The sequence below is a fragment of the Ammospiza nelsoni genome, chromosome 17 (assembly GCF_027579445.1).
Source record: "Ammospiza nelsoni isolate bAmmNel1 chromosome 17, bAmmNel1.pri, whole genome shotgun sequence".
In the NCBI taxonomy this organism is placed as follows: domain Eukaryota; kingdom Metazoa; phylum Chordata; class Aves; order Passeriformes; family Passerellidae; genus Ammospiza; species Ammospiza nelsoni.
This window is the reverse complement of record NC_080649.1, coordinates 8,500,752-8,510,521: the sequence shown is the minus strand read 5'-3', so window position 1 is coordinate 8,510,521 and position 9,770 is coordinate 8,500,752.

The window sequence follows — 9,770 nt, the reverse complement described above, 5'->3', positions numbered from 1 at the left end:
ACGTCTTACCTTGTACCTCCACTTGTCCAAGGCCAAGTAGGCTCACTGCATCCTCTCAGGAGAGGGCAACACAAAAACTAAACCTAAATCTCCTTCTCCCAGCCACTCAAACAAGAAGCTGTCCCTCCTCCCTTGCCAGGTAAAATTTAAAAGTATTTTTGATATAATGAGCAACACTTAGAAATGCAACACAAAAATTTCCATCAAACTACTCTTTGAACTGCCCAAAAATTCACTGGGAATGATCAGACACGAGGTCTGCTCTAAAGGGTTTGTTAGTGAGTCTAGCCATAGCAGGCATCCTGCTGGAGGCTCTCTCAGGTAGGATGAGTGTGACAGGAAAGCTTGGATATTGCTTTGGAGGTGACAAATTTTAAAGGATTTGTTAGATTTATTTCAGGGGTGAGGCCTATAGTAAGAACACAAGATGATAATTAACAGAAGTGAAATAAAGTTAATGTACAGAGGGAAAAACTATTGGGCAGCATAGTGAGGGAGAGAATGATGAAGTTCATTATGAAATCTTATAATTAAGCTCTTGGTGAGGGGATTTAGAGAGCCCCCACTTCTTTGTACAGGGGGTACAAGTCCTATAATATTTATTGGAATGCTTCTGCAGTAACATGAGAAAGTCCTATTTTTTTCTCTCCTTAAACAAGAAGTAAACTTCTGCCCTGTGGTGCTTCTCCTAGACCTGAGAAAGGTGTCAAAGTGCCAATGGCAGATCTTATTCTTAATTTCCAACATGAGTGTTTATTCTCAGAGACTTTCCAGCCCATTTGGATGAAGAACAATCTCTCCAGATGGCCACACTCATTTGTTCAAGGGCTGGAAAGCAAATTCCTGTTCTTGAATGTTCCAGCCATATTGTAGCTGTATTAATGAGATTAAAAGTAATGCCTTGTTCAAGCCCTTAATTTCCCTTAAGGGGCTTCTGAGCACACAGACCCAGGCCTGGCTCTCCTGTTCAGCTCTTCTCCTTGTTGGTGGCTGCCACTGCTGTTTCCCTCCCCCTCAAAGCAGATGGTGTTGCTTCCCTTCTGCTGAGTCCAATTTGACCATTTTTGTTTATCGTGCAAACCTCTTGAGGCTTTTATTCAATCTCTAGGGAACTTTGTCTATCCTGCAGTCCTATGCAGTTAATGTATCAAAATTCAGGTTAGGAAATGAATACATTTTGCTGTTTCATTTCATTTACCATTAAGCTTTAATTTTCCTTTTCCTGTTTTGTTCTGGTTGATACACCTTCCAAACAGGTTGTTCTGCTCTTAAAGCTCATTCAAAATCGGGTTATCTTTCTTTTCCCCCAAAAAGAAATATTGTCATCATCATAAAAGTATGGTGTTTATGTATGAATGCCATATTTATATCAGTTAATATGAAAATATATTGGCTTGCAAAAAGTATGTGCTTAACCTTAGGCATAAATATTTCTTTTTTTTGCTGAGTTTTCCAAGTGGAACATACTAGACTAGCTGCTGGCTCAGTATGAAATATATACATGTGACATTCAACATTAGAGCTGAGTTAAATACCTGTAGTAAAAGGCTTATTCATTGCTCTAGGGAATCAAAGAATCAGAAGGAAATAGAAAAATAGTGAAATCTTTTACAAAAAGAAATAACAGGGTCCATTTTTGTGTGTGTATATCTGGCTGAGGAATAAATTCAATCTCTGCTAAAATCAAATATCCTTTATTTATGAATTTATGGGACTCCATTTGGAAAATAAAAGGCAGTTACAGATCAACAGGGAGGAATTGTGGGCACAAGAATCTAATGAAAAAAAATCCTTGCAACTTTTCTTTTGTTGCATTGTTAAATAAATGTGAGCAGACCAGTTGTCTGAAGGAAGACATCACTCCTAAAGTATTCTTGACTAAATGTTAATAATTCCTTTCCAATAGGAATCTCAATAAATTTCTATATTACAAAGTTGCCTCTATTGCAGAAATTAGGATGAGATCTGGGAATGGAAGTGTTGATATAGAAATATCTAGATGGAAAACAGAACAAGTGCAAGAAGTCTGCTACTTCTGTGCACAAAGGAGGCTGAGAAGGTTCACAGACTCTTGCACTTAAATTCATATTTAGAAAAAGCTTTCTGCTTTTTCTTCATGTGCTTGTCTGTCCAACCATAATTATCCATCCTCCTTTTTCTCCAATTACATGCTGTATAATGTTTAGCAGCTATTCCAAGAAGCAGCTTATTCCTGTGTGACAAGATTTAATTAAACTTCCACTGAAATAATTAGTGAGGGTATCTCAAAAGGCTTTTTAAAATCAATGCAGTACTGAGAACCAAATAGAGTTAACACTGTCATCAAAGATCAAAGTCACCAAATAACGTGACTGAAAATTAAACCCCCAGCAACAGAGTAATGAAGAAGCAAACTGAAGCAGTTGTGATTTTCTGTCTCTTGGGTCCTACCTACAAATTGATTTGACATGGAAAATTTCCCTCAGGAAGCTTAAAAATAGTAAATTTCCATTAATTACATAGCAAAGAATGTTCTTTCTATAATTTATAATCCATTAGGAAGTTGGCTTGGTTTTTTTTTTATTTTCTGTTGCCTCTTACTCCCTTTATCTGGGTTTTCTGCTTTGCCAATAGAGGTTGGCTGGAGGTTGGATTGAGTGGTTGTATTTTCTGTTGTAGTAGTTTTCTTGTGTAGCCAGAGTCACAGAAAGGGAGCTGAACAGAGTAAAGTGCCCAAAGCAGGTGAGTCCTTGGGCATGCCAGAAATCCCAGGCTGCAGGCACATTCTTGAGGCTCTCGGGAGTCCTTCAAGCAGGACACTCTTATCCCTTTGTGGGGAGCAATTTGTATGGGGAACCAAATCCTCCCTGTGCCTGGGGATTGTGCCAATGTAAATTAAACCAGGGATTGATTGATTTTTGGGGGAGGTGGGTGAAGGTGCCTCACTCAGCAGCACAGGGCACATTGCAATTTCTGCCCTTGCTCCTGTGCTGAGCTGAGCTGCTCTGGGTGGGCACAGCATCTGCAGAGCTGCAGCAATGAGTGGGGCACAGTTTGCTCTCCCCTTGCCCAGGCAGGAGAGATTGTTCCAGTGAAGGAAACTCTGCAGGAGGAAATGCTCAAAAACCTTCTCATCTAGTTTGCATTATGGGTAAATTTTTCCTCGGGCATTGACATTTTATAGCTCCCTCTTTTGTTTTTAAGCACCATAATACACAGTGAGCTTCTGGATTTCATGGCTGTACAACACCACCTAGGCCACAAACTTGGCAAGATTTTAAACTGGCCTTCTATACATGTGCAAGATTCTTCAGAGCTGCAGCATCAAGTGTGGAAAAGGTGAATTTGGCACATGCCAAAGATGCCATAGCCTCAGGTCACCAGACAATGGTTCGTGAGGGAGACTTCCCTGCAGGTGGGGAAGTGTTCCTGGCTGCTGTGCTGTCCCTGTGGGGCTGCCAGAGGGTCAGGGCAAGGCTGGACCCTGAGCCAGCCTGGGGGAGCATCCTGGTGCTGGGACCTCCTCCTCCTTCCAGGGCTCGTTCAGTTTGTTGTTGTGCCAACAGCTGGGACAGCAGCGGAATTTCTGTAGTGTTTACGACAGAATCCCTCTGATTTGCACTGCCTGATGCTAAGGAGTGCATCCCTGGGTAGAAATGTGATTAAAATATCAAGAGCTCAAAGAGAGAAGGGGTTTAGTGGGTATGTGCTGTATGTCACAGGTTTGTCATCTCTTCTGAGCTCTGCTGCGCTTGGGTTGAACTGTGAAAAGCTGAATAATTTATTCAGAAAGTTATGCTAACTCAGTATGGCACCGAAACACTGAAGATTAATAAATAATTAATAAGAAACATTTATTCTGCAGCCATGTGCTCACACATGAGTCGCTCAAGCCTTACTGAATTTACTGAACACTCAAATGCAGTTTTCTGTGCTGCAGGATCAGGATTCCTTCAGTGTTTCTGTTCTGCAAAAAAAGAATTCCTTTGAGGCCTCCTTAAGAATTTCAACTAAATAATTAAAATCGGGAACAATAAGCTATGTTTTTGATGTGTAGATAGGTATGTAGATATGCCAGTTCCTATATCTGTAGATAAATAGAATTGAGGCCAATCTGTAAGCAGTAGGAGAAAGCTGGGACTAAGTACATTCCAAGCAGAAGTGATAGAAAGTTACTGCAATCTTATAATGTTTTTCCCCAGTGACTTAGCACCTTCAGAGCAAGCAGAGCAAAATGACTAAAAAGGCTGGGTTTTGGTTTTGAAGTGAGCATGAAACAGCAAAAACTGCAGCTTAAAAGTTAAAGTTGTAGTGACACAATGCTAATGTGCAGTGTTAAATATTATGGTTATTTTTCATACCCTGCTAAATGCCTTTGACAAGGACAAACATTTTATAATAAAGGCTAGTAAGTGGAAGGCTTGCACCTTTTAAATTATTGTGTATGTTGTGATATTCCAGTGATTACACTTTAAGGTGCTCTGTCTTCAATATCTGTACAAGGGTAAAAATCAGAGCACTGACTGATGAGATGAGTATTCAGCACAACTCCCATGCAATGAGGAATTGGCAACTGAGAAAAGAATTGCTCTTTTTTGAAGGTAAAACCTGATCCTGTTCAAAAGCCTTTCCTGCTGAGGATCCTCATCCACATTCATAAATTTCATTGTATTCAAGCAAGAGAGGCTGAGGTGTGTTCTCTCTGAGAAATGAGATGTACTTTCAAAATAGACATTTTAAATATACTTCTGAACTAATCCTACTTAATATACCTTATGTCTATGGCACCATAATAAATTATTATTTTAAATATACTGTCAGGTATTGAGATTTTTACTTCTGTCCACGCAGAATGGTTATTTTGTGGTCATCTGAAGTCTCATACTTGGGCAAAAAATAAGCCGAGTGCTTAGCAATTTATTTTTTTTTCCTAGGTTCTCTGCTGAAATGTTTAGGAATAAGGTCCTTAATGGGTCTTCTGACAGTAATAATTAGACAGGGTGAGACCACAGAGGAGACCTGGTATTTACAGAATAATGAAAATTATATCTGCCTAAGTGATGATGGGAAAAGAACAGGATTTAAAGAATTTTTTTCATTTCCTAATTTCTTAAAAAATTGTGGGACAACATGGCAGTCACTCCTGTAATCACACTTGATTGATGTATGGATAGCCACAGTGTAGTGCTCATTCATTACATATATATAACAAAAACATTTTCCTAAATGCCCCTTGGATAATTAAATAAATGTCTTAGCCAAAGCAGGCTTTGAATCATGATAATGTCCTGGGAGGCTATCACCACTTCCAGCAACCATAATAATCATCTCAGAGAATGGAAACACAATCAGCAAAACATGCTGCCCCCTGTGAATGGGCAAGGGAGGTGGCCTGCAGGCCTTTTATCAGGCTGGGTGAATAATGGAATGTTTACAATGAACTTGTCCCTTTACTGCTGAGAGTTGAGGATTGCTCATGGAGCCCAGGAATCCTCAGGTCTGTGGCTGGCAACTGAGTGGAGTGCTTAGAGTCAGCCTGGTTTCCCTGGGTGATGCTGCTCAGTAAATGAATATTCTTATTTAAGGGCGCTCTTAGGGCAGTTCCAGCTCCATGGGGAGGATTTTAAATATTGCACCTGTGTTGAAGTGTAAGAGTGGTTTGAACTGGGTGAGCCACAGTGCTGGGCTGGAGCACCCAGGAGACCCCATTTGCTGCAGCTGGTTGTGTCTGCAAATTTTGGAATATTTGAATCTAAATCGCAGAGTGATATTCTTTTCTTGCTCTTTATTTTTTTCTTTTTCTATTTCAAGCTGTTGCTCTCAATACTGATTTTGGTATCTGTCAATTTAATTTTTGTGCTGCAAGTACCTTAAATAATAACTTACAATAGCTAAAATGTAATGATTTGTTACATTCTTATCCTGGCAGAAGTTTACCTGTCTGGGACCACAGCTCTGTTTATATTGTTTATTAAATCAGTTTCCTCATGACATAAAGCAAAGAGACACTAAAAATGCAAGAGCTCAGTCACAGTGCTTCAGGCAAGAGATAATGGTGTGCACCCAGGGGGAAGGAAAAGTCTTCTGGGGAATATTGAGGCAGATCAGGTCACTGCAGCCAGAATCAGCATTCCAGCTTACAGTGCTTCTGACAGGAACATGCTTGAGATGGTCTCAAATTCACATCTGGTTTGCCAGCTGTTAGGGTGTGGAACAGAGTGTGGGATGCCTGGAGGCAGAGAGACACAAACCAGAACAACCTCTGACCCCAATCCAGCAGGATTTGGGATTTTTGCATGAAGCGCTCAGGTTGGACATGTCACACAGTGTATGTCTAGGCAGTCTGTGGTTGATGAAAGAGCCTGTGCATGTTAGAGATGAGCAAGTTAAGTTTTAAAAAATAGAAATTGACTTGTGAACAGACGAAGACAAGACATGATCAGTGTATATCTTCTTTCAAAAAGTTAGCTGTAGGGAAAATATAAATCGTGGTGGATAAGTTTGAGATGACATAAGGCTGTTGTCAGTGACCTGGTGAGGCTGTTCCTGGAACAGCTGCTGCTGAAGAGAGCTCCTTCCCTTTGTGTTCCTCTGGAGCAGATCTTTGCACATGCTCTTGATGGCTGCTCTGTGGAGGTTTCTTCTGAGCCCATCTGCCACTGGCAGAGATGGCTGGGAGACTGCGGAGGAGGTGGCAACACTGTTTTAGCAAGCAAAACTTAAAACCATTTCATTTTGATTAATGAAATGTGTGTCTTTATGACTAATGGAACAAAGAGAGACCATCATTCTGCTAATTCAGTCATTCCTATTTCTTCTCCTCCAGCAGCTTTTAGGTCAAGAGGGGGAAATGTCCACAGGTGAAAAGTAAGACTGCTCAGTACTTGGTGACCCCCAAAACAAGCATCTGTAGGCAAAAGATTTTATTGCCATGGGTACTATTGTGTATTTAATAAATAAAATGAAACATGAGTGTTTTGATTTGTTTTAAAGGGCTTTAGAAGAATTCATAGTTCTGGGGAGGTCACCATCACTTGATCCATTGAGCTCTTGATCCATTGCTCTTTTTCCTCTTGGAACCAGGAGAAGGAAGTTTATCCTGATGAGTCTGTTTTGTAAGAAGGCTAAACTTTGCTACTACCTGGAGACAAGAACAAGGACAAGAGGCATAGGGCATCCAGAGACAGTTGGTGTCTAAAAAAATCATTGAGATGAGATGCTGGGCTAACTGTGATACAGAAAAGGAAATTGAGGGTGCCTGAGGGACTGGGTGTGATAGAAGTCTGTGTGTTGGCAGTGTCGTGTTAAAGTAGGAGAGAATGTGCACTTGGAGAAGCAGATGGGATAGAAAGTGATATTCTAATTGTTATCATGTTGTGGGATGTTTAGTGTGTGGTTGAAATTTTCATGAATTAGTTTATCCTCAGCAGTAAACCTTTTATAAACACTTTTCTTGGTGAGCCCCATTTCCAGCATGCAATGGAAGTTACAAAATAAAGCTGAGGGGAAATACCATGCTGAGCACAGCTAATATTTGCCTGACAGCAGTGATAAACAGCCAGAAAGCTGTGTTTATGCATGAAAATTGTCCTTCTGGCTTTAGTTACTTAGAAAAAAAAAAAGTGTTTTTTAAAACAGCTTAAGAAGTCTCTTTTCCCAGCACTCTATGGAGTTTGTGTTGCAGCCTTGCACTGGAGATCCAATCCCATAGAGCAGAGCATGTTATGTGAAATAATTGGAAAATAGAGCTTTCTGAAAATGTCATTTGAAGCAATGTGGAATTGGCTGGCTGCCTTCTATTTACTTCTAAGTTCTCCAATTGTTTAAATACCACCTTTGTAGCAGCAGTGCCATTCACTTGACAATTTGTCTTTTTATTCCTGATAATATGCGTGTGGGACACAAAAACAACCATTCTACTTGTGATCATCAAACTTCAGCTGAATTTCAGACAAAGAATTTGGCAGATCTCCAGATAAAATATTACAGAGCAGCTCAGGCAGGCATTAGTTTTTGTTGTTTATACAGTTTGTGCCATGAAATCTCCATTGCTTCTAGCGTGTTTAAAAATAACAAGGTATTGTTTCCCTGAAACACAATTTGAAGTACATCTGAATGGAATTTTGCATTATTTTTGCATGGGGATGTGTCCTGTGGAACAGAAAAGACTACATGTTGTAGTGCAGGGGAGTTTTGGAGAGCAGCCCTCCCCTGCAGCAGTTTGCAGGGTGCTGGTGTCACAGCCTGGCCAAGGCACAGCCAGGCTCTCCTGCTCCAGCTTGGGAAGGAAGGATTGGGCTGGCACTGCTGTTTCCCTGGGGAGAGCTGTGCCTGCACAGGACCCAGCTGTGTTTTACTGAGGGTAAAGCTCTGCAGGGCTGAGAGACCTGTGCTGTGCTTTCAGAGTGAAAACCTGGCCATTGACTGACTCGATGGAAAAATTCCCTCCTCAGTCTCACCCAGGCTGTGGGCAGAGGAGTGAGCTCTGTTCACATAAATCAATTTATCTAAAAGCTTGTGGCCCTAGCCAAGCACACACCTGTCTTGGGCTTTAATGGGATGAGTTGTATATTTCAGTTACTCAGGTGTTGGAGAGGCTGGAAATCTGGTATTTGGCATTTGTCTTTTGTTTTTTTGAGACAGCCTTGTTTTCTCTGTGTTTGAATTGTTACAAATGCAATTCCTGATTTATTTTCTCAATTTCTTGTAGTTAATGAAATTAAAACTATATTCATTTTGAATAAATAGAATGCAGCACAACTCACTGGGTGAAGTTTAGCAGAGCTGTGCTGGGTACGGTAATCCTGACTGTGAGCCCAGTGAGCAGCACTGTAGAAACAGTCCTACAACTTCACTGCTTATTTTCCAAAAGCTCTAGAATATACTGATTTCTTAATCACGCTGAATGTAATTAGCTGTAGGAAATGAATGTACCTGATTTCCGATCATAAATCCACAGTTAAATGATGGGATATTTTAAAGCTGCACATTTGAAGGATTAGAGAGTGGAAGAAAGCAACATTGTTTCTTTATCTTTAAGCCACATGCAAACTGTGGCATCCAAGGGCTGTCTTTTTGATAAGCTCAATATGGCTTATCTCCAGTAGAAGTATACATTGTTCTTCCCTTTAAATGTATTCTGGGATTCAGATTACTTTCAGCTGTTCCCTTTCTCCCCTTCTCAGTCTCCGACTTCATTTTGTTTTTAACATGCAGAGAAAATGGCTTGCTTCAAAATATGTATCTTTTCATAACATAAATTCAAGGAGTGGATGGGGAAAGATGTATATGCTTGGCTGGGCTAATGAGAAAATGACTCAGTCTGTGTGTCTAACATCTCATATCACATAAAGTGGTTGACAAAGAAAAATGGATTTTGCTTAAAATACTCGGAGCTGCCACAATAATTGATCATATTTTGTAGATTACAATGGGCTTAAAGCAGCAATAAACCATGAGCCTCACTGCCTGCTCTCTCAGAAGTTTATAAATACCAAATGCAGCTCAGCAACAAATCCTTGATTTGCATTTATGTAAAACATATTTTGGTGACATCAAAAACCTTAATTGAAAGAGGAGAGCAGAAATGCAGAGCTATAACCTTATCACCCCTCCCAAGAGAATATTTCCAGGTCACTGGGATGCAGTATGAGCAAGGGACTGCTTCAAATGTTACCCTTGTATTCACTGAAAGTGAGGGGAGAAACTGCTTGGAGCTGTGAAAACACAAAATATTCAGCCTAGCATTTGGTGCTTGGGCTGAAACTTCACACCCAGACCTGTACTCTGCT